This window comes from Raphanus sativus, chromosome 7 (genome assembly GCF_000801105.2).
Source record: "Raphanus sativus cultivar WK10039 chromosome 7, ASM80110v3, whole genome shotgun sequence".
Lineage (NCBI taxonomy): Eukaryota > Viridiplantae > Streptophyta > Magnoliopsida > Brassicales > Brassicaceae > Raphanus > Raphanus sativus.
Window position 1 is genome coordinate 8920817 of NC_079517.1, and position 16049 is coordinate 8936865.

Below are 16049 nucleotides of genomic sequence, written 5' to 3' on the forward strand. Positions count from 1 at the left end.
GATCCATCAGCAACTTTTTCCCGGGCAAAGTGATAATGAGTTGCAAAATGCTTTGACTTCTTGTGAAGAACGGGGTTGGCTGTGAGATGAACTGCGGATAGATTATCACAGTAGATCTCAGACGGACCATCTTGCTTTCTTCCAATGCTCTTCATCATACCAGTGATCCATACTAACTCAGCTGCAGTGTCAGATAAAGTTCTGTACTCTGCTTCAGTGGAGGATCTTGATACTGAATCTTGTCATTGAGCTGACCAAGAAATGATGTTTGATCCTAAGAAAGTGCAGAACCCACCAGTTGATCTTCTTGTATCTCTACAGCCTGCCCAATCACTGTCGCAATATGCTCTAACCAAGGAGTCTGAGTTCGATGTAAGATATAATCCCATCTCGATGGTACCTTTCAGATAACGCAGGACTCTTTTGAGAAGAAGATAATCAGACATTGTAGGCATATGCATACGTTGACAGACCAGGTTGACCGCAAATTGTATGTCTGGTCGTGTCAACGTAAGATATTGGAGTTTCCCAGCAATGCTCCTGAAGTGAGTAGGATCAGCAAAGAGCTCATCTTGATGAGGAACACGATCAAGTTGTAGAGGTAATGGAGTAGGCATTGGAGCACTGTCGATCATCCCGGCTGCAGTAAGAAGATCAGAGGCATACTTTGACTGATTCAGAAACAAACCGTCATGAGTGAACTGAGCCTGTATGCCGAGAAAATAACTCAGTTTACCCATATCCTTCATTCTAAACTTGGTGTTCAGAGAGTGTAACAAACGCTTAACCAAGTCTTGATCACTTCCCGTCAAAATCATGTCATCAACGTAGAGCAATAGGAACATCACACTCTGTTGATGCTGATACACGAAGAGAGAAGGGTCTCCAGTATTGCAAGTGAAGCCAAACTCAATGAGGAATGAACTAAATTTGTCAAACCAAGCCCTTGGAGCCTGCTTGAGACCATAAATAGCTTTGTGGAGCTTGCAGACATAGTCATGATGCTCCTTATAGTCATGATGCTCCTTATCTTGGAATCCGGGAGGCTGCTTCATGTAAACCGTTTCATGCAAGTCTCCATGTAGAAAAGCATTTTTAACATCGAGTTGCTTGATTACCCATTTCTCTGTTACAGCAAAGTGTAGTATCATTCTTACAGTTTATGTTCTTACCACCGGGCTATATGTTTCAAGAAAATCCACTCCTTCTTCTTGTTGATTTCCTCTGGCAACTAGTCGTGATCTGAGCTTCTCAACTGTTCCATCACCATGTAGTTTAACTCGATGAACCCATCCACAACCAATCAAATGAGTGTCGGGTGGAGCAGGAACTAGACTCCAAGTATTGGTTTCATGACACGTATCAATCTCTTCTTTCATTGCTGCATTAAAACCAGGATGGGCAAGAGCTTCAGCAAGACTAGTTGGCAGCTTCACTGAGTCTTTAACAGTGTGGAGAACATAACGTGGGTTTGGTTTAACCACACCTGTCTTAGCTCGAGTGACCATAGAGTGTTGATTCTGCTGAACCACTGGAGGCATCTCAACTTCTATCTCATGTTGACCAGATGAAGCAGAAGACTGAGCCGAGTCGTTAGAGGCAATGCTCTGTTCTGGTGAGCTGTTTTGATCAGCTACATTGTTGCTCACTGCAGGAGATGGAGGTAAATGAGCAGGAGATACTGCAGGATGATGTCTTATCCGAGGAATATCAGGTTCTGTATTTTGTGTATCATCAGCATCTTCAGTTGCTGCTTGAGGAGGAAGAGTTTGAAGATTCCAGGCAGATAACAAGGTTGTCGTCGCAGAGGGTAGTAAGTGCTTATAAGTATCAGTGTAGGGGAACCTCTGCTCATCAAAGATTACATGACGACTAATGTAAACCCTGCCTGTTGGGGGATGAAAGCAGTGATAGCCTTTATATCGTTCATTATAACCAGTGAAAACACATAGTAAGCTCTTGGGATCAAACTTATTTGCAGCATAAGGACGCAGAGACGGGTAACAGGCGCAACCGAAGACGCGCAGAGCAGTGTAGATAGGAGGCTTAGCATGAAGAACTTCAAAGGGACTAATCATCTTTTCATGAACTGAAGTTGGTAGGAGATTGCTCAGAAATGTTGCTGTGAAGAAAGCTTCGGTCCACAACATCTGAGGAAGCTTCCCATCAAACAACATAGACAGACCAAGCTCAGTTATGTATCTGTGCCTCCTCTCTGCAATTCCATTTTGCTGAGGAGTGTGCGGACAGGAGACTAGATGTCTGATTCCACATGAGGCAAAGTGCTCTTGAAACTGTTTGTTAATAAATTCTCCACCACCATCGCTTTGAAAAATGGAGATCTTTTGATTAAACTGGTTCTCTGTGACGTTTTGAAACAACTTGAATACTGAGAAAACATCAGACTTCAGTTTCAGTGGATAAAACCAACAGAATCTACTATAGTTGTCGATGAACACAACATAAAATCTGAAACCTTGCACTGATTGAACAGGAGCTGGACCCCAGACATCGCAATGAATTCTTTCCAAAGGTCTACTAGCTTTATAATCTGAGTTTGAAAAAGGGAGTTTACAAGACTTTCCTAACTGACATGATTCACACAACAACTGAGTGATCTTATTGAAAGAAATAGCTTGGATATATGATAGATGTTGCAGAGCTTGCTGATTCGGATGCCCCAGTCTCTTGTGCCAAACATCCTCACTGACAATCTGCTGCCTTGAAGAGTAAAACGCCATAAACTGAGGATTATCCAATCTGTAGAGCCCTTTAACTTTGCGTCCCTGACTGAGAAGCTGGTTTGTCACTTTGTCCTTTACAATCACAGCACCAGAATCAAACGTGAATGCACAAGGATAGTCGTCCGTGAGTTTAGATACAGACAAGAGTGATTTAGTTATCGATGGACAGATCAAGACATCGTTTAAAGGTAAGGTACCTGTCATCGAGGGAAGAGCAACAGACCCGACATGAGTTATAGGCAGGAATTCACCATTGCCTACTATCACTTGATCTGAGCCACCGTAGGGATGAGAAGTATCCAAATGTTGAGCAGAACTAGTGACATGATGAGTCGCACCAGTATCAGGAAACCATTCGGCTCCATTGTAACCCATCGGAGCTCCACCGGTCATCGCTGCAAGAGCCTGAGGATTCTCGTGAACAACAAAGTTTTGATCGAACCTCTTGTAGCACTTGTAGGCTGGATGGCCGTATTTGCCGCATATCTGACAGGTAGGGCGTTGGTCTGAAGCAGAAGAGGAGCCACGGCCTGCACTCTGACCGAACTGCTGAGGAAAGCCTCTTCCTTGAGTGGTGTATCCTCGTCCTCTGTATCCTCCTCTGTTGTAACCACGACCTCTGCCTGAATATCCTCCACGGTTTGTGTAGTAAGCTTGGTGTGGGTTTGCTTCAGTGGCCATCGTTTGGTAGGACTGGAGCTTATCTTCAAAACCGATGAGTTTGTGTGAAACATCTTCAAAGCAAGGGCCTGGATACAAGTCCATGGAATGCTCGATAATGGCACAAACCGATTCATACTCCTTTCCTAACCCATTGAGAACGCCATAGATCTTCTCTGGTTCACTGATAGGCGCACCAATGGAGTCAAGCTGATCACAAAGGGACTTCATTTCAGCGAGATAGGTAGTCATCGGTTTGTTGCCCTTCTGTGTGGTTTGCACACGCCTCTGTAGATCCAGCTTGCGAGTTGCTGATATGCGGTTGTACTTTTTGGCAAGAGCAAGCCAGACTTCATGAGCGGAGTGTAAACCATACACGGATTTGAGCGCATCTTCAGAAAGTGTACCGTAGAGCCACGCGAGAACAAGTTGCTCCTTTTGAATCCATTTTGGGAACTCAGGATTCGCAGCTTCTGTAGTCTCTTCTCCATTCTGAACGGTGATTGTTGGAGAAGGCTTCTCCTGCGAACCATCTATGAAGCCAAGGAGCTGCTGACTGGATAGGAACTGCTCAAACTGCAGCTTCCATAGCAAGTAGTTGCCTTCCTTGAGCTTTAGGGTAACGACTTGAGTAATAGTGAGATGAGTGGTAGACAGCGGATCGTGATTGCCCTCCATGGCTCTGATACCATGTGGGTTGAAAGGAAACAAAGATGATAAAAGATAAAGCTTTGTATTTTACTGAAGTTCAAATGTTCATTTCATTAACTTGATTGTTCTCGGTTACAATGCATACTCTTATATAGGCTTAAGGAACCATCTAGATCAATGCCTTGCTGTCACATGACAGCTCATACATTAGCTCATGCATCCTCATCCTGTAATGCAGCGTAACGGTTTGATAGATCCACTTGATGAGGCTGCTTGACTGTACTCTGCTTTACTGCTAACGAGATTCTGCTTTCTCCTTTATTGACTGAGTCTCTTTGTCTTGTTGCAGGAACACTGATGGATCTCGTCGACTGAGCAAAGCCCAATGTCTCTTCTGTCCTTACTGATTGGGCTTTGCTGCTTTGCTGAGTACCAGTTGGGCTGCTCGCCTTAATATAGTACTCGTGATAAATCTATGTAAGGAAAATAAAAATAACAGTATTCATGTAAAATAGTTGTGGCAGTTAAAGTAGCAATATCTCGACGAGGAATATCGAAGTTGACTTAAAGTCTACATGAAAAGGATGGATCAAATTAAGACCCACCAGAAAGGTTACGTGGTCTGTGTTAAGAGACTCTTCAAAAAAAAATTTGATAACCTCGGGTATCCGGGCTAGCCGATCCCAACCAACTAATCCTCTGGGTCTATCCACCGGTGCCGGGTAGATTAATTCGGTTGTTCATGTGAATTATCTGGTTACACAAACTGGTATATATATTTGAGATGGTAGGTTTCGAGCCCGGAATGCTTAATATATTTCTAAACCTGTGATCTTACGACTTAACCATGCTTGTGTGATTAATATTTGCAAGCATTAGATGCAATTTCTATCAACATGCATGATCGAAGAGACCATTCCACAAAAAAAAAGATAACCCTTTTGAACATAGTGATAACCCTTTTGAACATAGCTACATGCATTTTTCCAATGTGTTGATGTAAAGATGTCCGCCCTGAAGTAGTCGCTGACGTAGTTGCTGAAGCAGACGTCGTAGTGAGTGGTGAAGACCATGTGGAGTCGAGATGCTAAGCTGGAGTCGTGTAGACTTGGAGAGCAAGGGAGTATCTTGAAGAAAAGGCAAAGAGGAATAAAATTGGGGAGCAAGTTTATGACTTAAAGGAAGAGGAATAAGTGCATTCCAAGAAAAGGAAAGTTGCACTTATTGATATGGAAGATATCCATATTGTGGTTCCTTGGAGACTAGGGTTTCGGGAACGTGGAGAACTATATAAGATAGCTATGGGTCGTCTGTAGAGAGACAGAGACATAGAGGCTGATCTTATAGAGAGAGAGAAGTGTTTGGAAGTGTTCTGGGTCGTGCTGAAGCAGGGGCTGAAGTACTTGACGGTGGAGAGACATAAGCGGGTAGCTTAGGAATTGTTCAGTAGCAGCTGTTAGGGTGTTAACAGGCTAGCGAGGCTGATTAAGCAGAACTTGTAATTGAGTTGTACAAGGCGATTTCTAATAAAACTATTGGGTGTGCTTGTGTATTTTATCTCTCTGATTTGCCTTTTGCATTACTATTGTTTGTGTCGTTTTTGCATTTACACAATGTTCTTTGCTAAAGTTGCGGTCAGACACGCCACTTTGATCAGTTGATAAATGCATCTAGTACCTTGAATGTATTCTTTCATGGTACTATTTGTCTGTACATGAGCATATATTCTCGTTCTCAATAACAACTATCCTCTAATCGTTGGCCCACCTCTTCAGGTTTCCATGTTAACCTGTTTGTATTCTTTCTTTCTAACGCTAACGAGATGTACTAATCTTTTGTTATTTATAAATATTAGAGTGTTAGTAATTTAAATCCCCAATTACTTTTAAATCGGATGAAAAACCTCCAACTAAAAATTTTATGTTCTTAGACCCTCGACTATTAAATCGTTAATGCCGTTGACTCTCCATTAAAAAATTATTTTCTCTGAACGGAGACCTGTTAAATTAAAACGTGATGTTTTATACAATTATAAAAGCGACACGGGATACTTACAATCAATTGATATTTTAGTGATTTAAATATCTAACTGTTCTTAAATCGGATGGAAAACACCTAACTAAAACTTTACGTTTTTAGACCTTCAATTATTAAACTTTTAATGCATTTAGACCTCTCTAAACAAAGTTGTTTTTTCTGAACATGAATCCGTTAAATTAGAAAGCAACGGTTCATTTAATTACAGAAACGAAACAAAATGCTTTAAAATTTTGGGCTTGGACAATCACATTTCATCCCTACATAAAAAGTAGGTTTTTTCTTCCCGTTCAAGAACCATCAATGGTAAAACTAATAAGTCAAAAAGTCTGTTGGAATGTTAAGTAATCTAGGTTATATACCTGTTTACACTCAAAATTTTACTTAAAATCAATACAATACTAAAAGGAGAATATACTCCATAGATAGCCTGTCCACGTCCTCAATTTAAATCAACCAATGAGGAGTATTTTATTGTCCACGTCATACTGGATTTTAACACAATTATTTTCCGTCTGGGCTTTCTGTTTACGTATGGACTTAAAAACATTTTATTTGGGCTTAAGGCTTCAAGTATATTGAAAGATGATTGAGAAAAAAAATGCGACGGAGTAAACGAGTTTTACGTTTCTGTAACAGTTCTTCTTCTCCGATCGAACAGCATAGAAACTCAGCCGACTCTCATCAATCAATACCGTTCTTTACTTCCATCAATCATTTTATTCTTAACGATTTCGTTTCGCCTCCCTCTTTTCCTCCTCCTTTATATACCCATATTCTTTTCTTTCAACAAACTACATCCGGCTTTTCTGATATCGGTAAACATATCCATCCGGCTTCACATTTTGTTAATCTATTGCAACCTTCCCTGGTAGTCATTTTCTCCAACCATGTTGTTGGTGATTTCAATTTAAGCTCAGCTTGGTCGTGTCGAGGAAGAGACTAAAGGCATCGTCTTGATCCGTGAGGTATATATGAAAAGCTACCATCCTCATTTTAAAATCTTATTTAGTTTTTTTTTATGTGTACTTGAATTTTGATTTCACAACTTGGCAATTACGTTGAACAGAAAAAATATATTTTTCTTTTGGGTTTTGTGTGATATGTCCGTAAAGGATGTGTTGAGTTTGGGATTGAAGTAATCAATATCATGAAAAGCTGGATTTAGTCTGGTTCCTAGGGCTTAGATGAATTTTGTGGATCAAATCTCTTTTTTTTTAAGAGAGGAACCATTTGATTCTTTTCAGTATTTTAATGTTTGAGGACTAAGAATCTCAATGGTCTAATTGCATACAGAAGCTTTGGCTGATCACGAGTGAAAAGAAGTTGTTTTTGTCAGGAAGAAGATTGATCCTGTCAACAAAGAATTCTCAACAAGCCAATCTGTAAAGCTACCACCAGCAGCAGAGAATCCTCCAGCTGATCTAGAAAAGGTGAAACGGGTATCACAGTTTAACAATCAAGGTTTGTGTCTACTCTATTAATTTTCATTATTTGTTCTGCTCAAAATAATTTCGTTCGATTCCTTATGATGTTAGCTTGATTCTTAAAAAAAAACTGCAAGGTCATATCATTGTTTTCCATCCACATAATCTCCTTTTTTTTTACATAATCTCCTTTCTATTTAAGCAAGAAGTCAGACATGGAAATAAGATCAAAAGGAATGTTAGTTTAGAAGCGTAACCAGTGTTCCGTTCCTGTCGGAGCGCCGCCACCGAGGACCATAGTCAGAATCAAGTATAGTTCTGTCTACCATGAGATTAATATCAGTCCTCAAGCTTCATTTGGTTAGTTAGTTTACACACACATATATATTTATATATATACATATATATATATATATACCTTTCTCATGATTCAATAAGAATATCGTTTATGTGTGTGTGAATTTGAATCGTTCTTCTTGATTGGATGCAGGCAGGGGAATAACTTAAAGAATTGTAATATATATAATTTAAGTTTAACTGAAAGCTTTTTGGTAACCCACTACTTCATCTTTATTGCTTCTTATCTTCCTTTTCAAGGACGCTGACGGAGTATATAATTAGACAGTCTGAGAGTCTTCACATGCATTCATATGGTACTTCAATCATAGAACCCTAGATATCTCTCAGCACTCTCCAAGAAGTGATTCATTTCTCTGAGCTAAAGGTTTTTGTATCATGATCTTGAAGTACAATGGTGGAAAGCTGAGAGATGAGGTGAGAGTCTCGAGCTTTTCTGTCATCCACTTTTGTGTCTTGATTAATTTATATATTCTCAGCTTTTTTTCTTGCCTTTTTGCAGACCAAGCTTAAAAGTGCTGTCCAGATGCAAGACCTATTAGATGCGCAAGAATGTTAGGTCCCAAAACAAGGTAGAACCCAGAACTTAACTCTTTTTTTCTTGGCTAGCTAAGTGTTCTTTAGCGTCATAGTTTTCATTAATGCACAGAGCCAGTGGAAACAAGGATTCCAAATGTGAAAAAACAGACATTATTTATTGGAAAAATTTGTTGACTTACCTCTTTACATCTTCTATACATGTCTGCCTATTATGTCAAGGGCTGGGACCGTGTTCTGATAGTGTCCATGTTAGTATGCCTGTCAACAGCACTGGACTCGGTGCTGACATTGAACCTCCTGTAACCAGTACCGGTCTCCCTGGTGTGGCCATGGATGAAGGCATCCGATGCAATCACAGTTGAGGGAGGTAGCCCCTCTGCAAAGAAGCCACTTCAAAAACTCAACCATCGGACATCATTACGCATAAGTGTAGTGTCACAACTACTCTTTTTTTTTGTCACAACTACTCTACTAGCTCTTCTTTTTTAATTCCGCAAAATGAAACAAGTTTTCTTGCAGCACTGTGTTTCTGTGTTTTTCGATAATAAACGGAATAATATTATTATATGAAGGGAAATAAACGGAAGGAGGCATGGCGAGCCAGCTACCACTGCAATTCAACTAGAGTTATTATGACAAAAAATCATTCAAATTGCAAACCAGCATTTAAAAAAAGACTATGCTCTTTTAGAAAAAGCCGGGATTCTTAATTTAGAGAGTCATCATTGGTTTATATGATTTAAATATCAAGTTCGGTGATGGTTTTATTGGTTTATATGATTTAAATATCAAGTTCGGTGATGGTTTGTTTAGAAAGTTTGTTCTTTCTTTTTGGATTGGTTTGGACAATGGTATGTTTTTTTACGTTTGGATCAATTTTTTATTTAATTTTATTTCTATTATGCATTTTGTTCAGTTTTGGTATTAGAACTCAATGATTCTAAAGTCAAAACTAAGATTATTTGTAAACTTGGTGCTTTACCCGCACATGCGGACTTAATTTTTTCATAGATATTTATTAATAAATATATTATCTGTATAATAAAAATTATACTATGTTATGAATCTTTCAGTTTCTAAATTTTTATCTTCTATTTATACAAAAACATTATTTTGGATTACAACATTAATAATTTGTTATTTTAAAATATGTTGTTATCTTTAACCAGTCTTTTATATTAATTTATAAATAGTTATCTAATTAAAATAAACAAATATATAATTGTTATAAAGTGATGTTATTAAACCAAATTCTTGGAATTACCCAAAACCTACAAATCTCAAAATAAATAAAAAATACAAGAATTTTAAACCGAATCAAATTTTACATACTATATTAATCAAAATAAATAAAACTATTGATCCATGTATAATTATATTGTGAAATACCTTATATAATAACTAAATAAACACTCAAACATATCAACCATGTTGACAAACAAAACATTGATATATAATGTATAAGATAAATACATTTGCTATCTACTGTTATTTTCATTTCTAAAAGATACAATAGAGAAAATAAGTTATAATCAAACTATATATTCTTTAATTTAAAACATAAATTTCTATTTTCATATAAAATACTATTTATTTATTATAAAATCATAACTAATATTTTCAAATGGTCTTTTAACTTTCAAGTTTTAATAATTATAGCTAAAAATCACTTTGGGAAATATTTTTTTTTATATAAAATAGAATCATGTTTTTCTTCATATAACAGTCTTTTAAAGAAATTTTAATTTAAACGAAGTCATAATTCTATGGAACTCTTGAAAAGAATAAAAGTAAATAAAATTAATTTAAATATTTTATAAATATGAGGTACTTATTGTAAATAAAAAGTTAATATTTTCAAAATATTCTCCTTTGGAGGTAGATGTTTTGAAAATATTTATAAAAAATAATTTCCATTACTAATAAAATATTTTGAAAAATAAAACAAATAAAGGTTAACTTTTCTACTTAAATAACAAATAAATATTATTCTTGCAACTAAATAATAAAAAAGAAAATACCACGAAAAATCCCTTTAACAAATAAATACAAATAAATTTGTTGTTATTGCTTATATAAATTATTTAATAAGAAAAATACCATGATACCGCAAAAATAGCATCACAAAGAAAAAAATGACCAAAACAAGTTTTTATTGAAAGATAAATATGCATTTATAACCCTTGAGTTAATTAATTTAAGACTTAGGATTTAGAGTTAAGGGGTGGGATGTTCAAATTTTTAAAAATAAAATAAAAAAATTAAAATTTTCAATACAAAAGAGTGCTATTTTGGTTATTTTATTTTTTGAGAGCTATTTTGTGACAAAAACTTAAAAACTGTTATTTGAGAAAATTGCCCTTATTTTATTTTATTTGTTTTCATAAAAATATTTTAGTTTAATGATAAATCCAATTATTATATGTGTATATATATCACTAATTATAAAAAGTAACAAATAAGAAAGAAAAATGTAGATAAACACAAAATAAATACATGGAATTATATTTTCTTTTTCATCTTCAAAAATAAAATGAAGATGCTTATCACGAAAATAATAAAATCTAAACAAATTGCTATCATTATAATTCAAAATGAGTTTAAAAATCAAAATAATTCTACAATTTATGCAACATACAATTGTAAAATTTAGAGGCACTTATCCGCGCGTAGCGCGGAAAACGATCTAGTTTATTTAAAAGGTGAACATAAGAGAAAGACTCAGGATTAGAAACAACATAGCCTTTTAATTTAACTTACTTTTGATGGTTCTTGAAAAGGAAAAATCCTAATTTCTAAAAAAAATAGGGATGAATCGTGATTATCCACTCCTATCGATAAATGGTGTTTAAGCATCATGTATCGTTTTCGTGATTAAATGCAAGGTCGCGTTTTAATAACAGGTTCCCATTCAAAAAGACAATATTATTTACAGAGAATTAAAGACATTAAAGGTTTAATAGTTGAGGGTTTAAAAACATAAAATTTTAGTTGAATATTTTTTTTCTAATTTAAAAATAGTTAGGGGTTTAAACCACTAAAATATCTATTGATTGTAAATATCTCGTGTCGGTTCTATAATTATATGAAACATATTGTTTCAATTTAATGAGTCTCCGTTTAGAAAAAAAAACTTTTTAACAGAGGGTTAACAACATTAACAGTTTAATAGTTGAATGTTTAAAAACATAAATTTTTAGTTGGAGATTTTCCATTAAAAATAGTTGGAAATTTAAATCACTAAAAACCCTAAATATTAAACCATAAAGTTATACAACAATAAAGAAATGCATAATCTATAAATTTAAAGGTCCAAGAATTTTGGCCAAACCTGGAATAATCTTATTTATCCAAACGGGTATCGGATTCAGCCTTATCATTAGACTTCAATCCTATTACACGTCTTATATATAGGATGATTTCAAATGTATAATGTAACAGCAAGTACAGAGCAAACAAGACCTTTTATTAGAAAAATGGTTTTTGGTAACTTCCTTGAGCATAACGCTCATCATCACCATCACCATCGCTATCACCTTCACCTTCACAGGGGATCCATGTTTGAGAAGCCGAGTCAAGTTATGGAATACGAAGACTTGAGTAACGTGATGAACGTGTCGTCTCATCATAAAAGGAAGGTGAAGAGTGAGATGATGGCAAAAGATGAGGATATTGACAAAGAAGCAGAGAATTTCATCAAACTAGAGCACATGAAATTCAGCAAGTGGACATGACCACCACGATCTAGTGTCATCCTGGAAAACATACTCATTGTTCATCTTCGGATAGCATAGAGGATTTCTATGATATGTAAATTGCAATATCTAATCGTGTCCTAAGTACTGCTTTTATTATTGGTAGTGTAACAAAGCCGGTGTGTACTAGACGACTATCATGTGAAATTTTAAATAGAATTACAACTTTTTTTTAATTATCTTATTAAGCTCAACACCACAAAGGCAGAGCAGTTCAAGGAACTTTATTAATTAGTGAAAAATAAACATCCTAGTCTCCTCCACAAAGTATGATCCATAACTAAAGGATGGATCTACAAAGAGGACATGTGGTGTGATTAATCCCGCACCATCTATCCAGAAAAGCTTGTGTGAGAGAAATGCTTGCTGGACACTAACTCACTCACCTCGTCCTTGTTGAAGATATACACATCCCTAATATAGCTTCCTACAATCTTCTACTTTCTCCATCCACTCCTTTCTCTCCTATAGTTTAGGCTGTTTAGCCCTCTTAACAGGGAGATTCACTCTCTCATTGGCCTTTTTTTGTTGTTGTTACAGATGTATTATTGTAGAGGTTTAACCGCATATATAATATTGGCTCCATTGCCTTCCATCCAAATGCCATGAACGCGAAAGTATCTCACTTTGCTTTCCCATACGATAGCATGGTTTTTTTTTTTTTGCAACCCTTAACGGTTATCCATTTGGTGTGGTCAATCAATGAAATGGCAAGACACTTTGTAAACTGAATCTATCAGCGTCTCGGCCTTGCTACTTAACAACACTCCTATTAATATATTTTTGTTCTAGATTAATGATTTTACTATTATGATTTTGTTTTCATATCATACCATAACATGATTCTTTTAGCATAAATAAATCATGCATTGGAAATTGGTATAAGTATCATCCCTTCATAATATTATACATACTGACAATAGTGAATATATTGGATTGGTATATTCACTCGGATGAAAAATCTATTCTAGCTATAATAATCTTTTGAAAAGAAACAGTTCTAAATGTTAATATATATACTATTTAAACATATCAAAAGCTTAGTGCAAATTTTTTTTCTGGTATTCTTTTTTCAGTTTGCCTCAGCCAACGAAATGGGATAATCGTAGTAGCATAATAATTTTTTTTTATTTACATATCAAAGAACAAAGGAAAAATCACATAAAACCTTTAAAATAGTACTTATTGATCTTCAAACCTTTAATTTTTTTCATTATCACTTTAAACATTCAACATGACATCTTTATCACAAAACATTAAATTTGGCTTACTTCTTCATCAAGTTAAAAAGCAAATTGGACCTGTTTATTTAGTGTAAATATTGATGATGTGTCAGTTTTCTAATTAAAAACATAAAATTAAATAAAAATTAGAAAATTAAAATACATTTTAGAAGAATCGATTTTAAAAAAAATTAAACAAATAAAGATATTCAAATAATTTTTATAAATTGTCTAAATTAAAAGCACGAATTAAAAAAATCAAGTAAAATTGTTTAACTTATAATACTCAAAGAGAAAAATTCAAACCTTAAGAATTTTTTTAAAATAATTAATATAATTTTAAAAAATTTATAATAAATAAATACGTGAAATTTTTAAATAACTTAAAATTTCTTCAGGTTTGAGATTTTTATTTTTGAGTATTATTATAAGTTTAACAGTTTTACCTGATTTTTGGAAAAAAAAAATTACTTGAAATTGTTTTCCCCGTTAATAAACTGTTAAACTTATAATAATTCAAGTTAAACTGTTAAACTTATAATAATACTCAAAAGGGAAAAATCAAACCTTAAGAAATTTTATTTTTTTTTATTTAAAAAGTTCAAGTAATAGTTATTATAAATCTAAAATTAGTTATTACTTGAATTTTTAACAATTAAAATATCTTAAGGTTTAATAAAAATTCAATAAAAAAATACGTGATGAATTAAAGTTTTAAAAATATAATTAAAATTGTTGTAATTTAAAGAATTCTTTTTAACTTATAATACACAAAATATAACATAAATTTGTATTGTAATTTAAAGTTTTAAAATATAATTAAAATTGATATGAGGCAGTTTATATAAATGAATTATCCTATTTCACAAAATTATATTCATATAAATTTTAATTTAATTATATATACTTTAAATTGCAGGTCAAAATCCAATCAAAACAAATTATTATTAGATATATAATAAAAATATATAACAAGATTAAATTAAAAATATTTTAATGTTTAATATGAATAATGAGATGAAATTTAAAATAAACCAAAAACAAAACATCAAAAAATTTCTAATAACATGTGAACAATAAAAGTAAACTAAATAAATGAATAAAAGATTATATTTATTTCATACTTAAATCACTAAATTGTAATAATCGTATATGAATCGTTGATACTCAAATCTATTTCTACTTTAGTATGTATCCTCTCGAATATTAATCCATTAAACTTACAACGAAATGGTAAATTAGTTTGACTTGAAATTTGTATGACTAACTTTTGTAAAATTGGAGCACCACATTCATAATATATTCACCGTTCATCTAAACATTCAGGAATTATTAAAATACTTTAAATATAACAATTTAAGCCAAATTGTATTACATAATGGATTACCATCGGTTCAACTGGTAGTCAGGTTCGCTTTTTTGCGAGTTTATAGAATCTTTAAATAACGATTTTTTAAAAACCAAACCGAATTACATATAGGGTCATCGGTTTTATCGGTTTAACCGACAATTCGAGTCAGGTTTTTGAACACTTAATGTAACGTGTCAGGTGTAATATTTAAATATAAATGCACAATCAAAAATATAAATTTATATCATATACATTTATTTTGTTTTGAAAATAATCCCGTGCTTTGAAAATGCAGTAGCATAGTGTTATAATAAAAATCGATTAGTATCGAGACATTGGATTAATTATCAGTTGGTTGTAGTGTTTCTTTAAAATTGATTAGTAACAACAATTTAAGATACACTAACGGATGTTCCTTATAAATAGGAGTAGATATTTAACATAACGTAAGGTAATATTCCTTATTAAGGAAAATATTAAATAAAACATATTATTAAATAATGAGTTCAACAATCTTGTTTAAATAATATTTTTATTTATATTTTCTATTAAATAAAAGCAACATTTCATAATTAACGAGTTATAAATATTCTGCAAATACACCAATTTCTAACTGTTATACCATTTATACAAAATTCTTAATAATAGTACTTGAAATCGCAATTATCCATATTTATAATCTCCTCCAACAGCATCCACAACTTTTACGTTTTAACCAGTAAGACCCTAAATTTTGTTAAAATTCAATCAAACGTCTTTCATTTTATAAAGAGCTTTTTCTTGGGTTCACTCTATGGGTGAACCTATAGGTTCATTAACCAATAGTATTTAGTTATTTCAGATTTAATATTTTTTAGAAAGGAAACAAAATAATAAAAATTTGTCAAGTTATATTATATTTTTGAAAAATAAAAAGTAACAGTAGTTACCAAAATAGAAATTTTTTAAATATTGTTAATGCCGTCAGCAAAACACTAAATCTTAAAGCATAAATTTTAAATCTTTGGATAAATTTTAAATTCTAACTCTTAAACCTTTCTTAAACCAAAGGTTTAGTGTTTAGAACTTAGGGTTAAGGATTTAGGGTTTAATGTTTTTAAGATTTAATTAGTATATTTATAATTTAGGGTTTATGATTTATCAAAATGTTGGTTTTAGTATTTTGCTGACGGTTTAAAATTTTTCTGTGATTACTACTATTTATTTATTTTAAAAACAAAATATAACTTGACAAATATTTATTGTTTTGTTTCTTTTTTAATAGATATTAAATATGAAATAATAGTGAATTTTTTGTTTCTCAA

The 16049-nt window shown here is 33.3% G+C and overlaps 1 long non-coding RNA gene across 10 annotated transcripts; it reads left to right on the forward strand.

The window, feature by feature from the left end:
- The first annotated feature begins 6691 nt into the window (after positions 1-6691).
- LOC108836501 (uncharacterized) lies at positions 6692-9026 on the forward strand. Of its 10 annotated transcripts, none has more exons than XR_008936669.1 (6): positions 6692-7060; positions 7389-7879; positions 8010-8032; positions 8117-8293; positions 8379-8448; positions 8636-9026. It is a non-coding gene; the product is annotated as an uncharacterized LOC108836501 (long non-coding RNA). The 10 variants fall into 10 exon arrangements; XR_008936671.1 differs by lacking the exon at positions 8010-8032 and having other exon boundaries at positions 8636-8845; positions 8989-9026; XR_008936667.1 differs by lacking the exon at positions 8010-8032 and having other exon boundaries at positions 7389-7556; positions 7722-7879.
- Positions 9027-16049: the final 7023 nt, after the last annotated feature.